This window comes from Chaetura pelagica, unplaced genomic scaffold (assembly GCF_000747805.2).
Source record: "Chaetura pelagica isolate M959 unplaced genomic scaffold, ChaPel_1.0 scaffold300, whole genome shotgun sequence".
NCBI classification, from domain to species: Eukaryota; Metazoa; Chordata; class Aves; order Apodiformes; family Apodidae; genus Chaetura; species Chaetura pelagica.
In genome coordinates this window covers 2,489,087-2,489,696 of record NW_009951945.1, presented here as the reverse complement: position 1 = coordinate 2,489,696, position 610 = coordinate 2,489,087, and the positions used below count along the sequence as shown (strand labels likewise).

General features: G+C 65.6%; 1 protein-coding gene across 1 annotated transcript in view; it reads left to right on the top strand.

Moving 5' to 3' along the window:
• PCBP3 (poly(rC) binding protein 3) overlaps positions 1-610 on the top strand; it is a 45,105-nt gene that overhangs the window by 43,495 nt on the left and 1,000 nt on the right. The gene's annotated exons all lie outside the window — the stretch shown is intronic.

Sequence of the window (610 nt, the reverse complement as noted above, 5' to 3'; positions counted from 1 at the left end):
GCCCGGCCGTGGGAGCGCCCGCGGGTCGCGCCGGTCGCCTGCCCACCCGCCACGCTCGCTTGAAGGGTCTTGCTCGTGGGTGTGGGTGTGTGTGTGTATGCAAAATCGCCGTGTCTTTCCCTGCGGAGGGGGCAGGGGATGGGGACAGGGATGGAGCTGAGCCCGGCGGCGGGGAAGCATCACTTGGGACCTGCTCGCTGGGGATCCCAGCGCCGCTTGTTGCCTCCTCAGAGCCTCTCGCGTGCGCGTCCAGGCCTCCCAAAGTCTTCCCTCCATCCAGCCAAAATGATCGGTTTGATCAGTGCAAGGCGTGGCAACGGCCTGATTGCTTCCTTATCGTGCTGAAAAAGCTTGGTGCAGCAGGGCTTTGCAGGGGCTGAGGGCTCCTGGTGCTGCCCCCAGCCTGGGGACAACGCTGCCTGTGCCGCGGGGGGTCAGGGTGCTGGTCGAGGGGTGGCAAGGAGAGCGTGTAAGAGCTGGAGAGGGGTTGGGAACCAGCTCCGTGCCGGCGGTGAGCTCACACAGACCTGTTTGCCTGCGCCTGTGGACTTGTGGACAGGGAGCTGAAGGGGAGACAGGGCCTTTGGTGTGCCTGGCTGTCCTCTGCTGC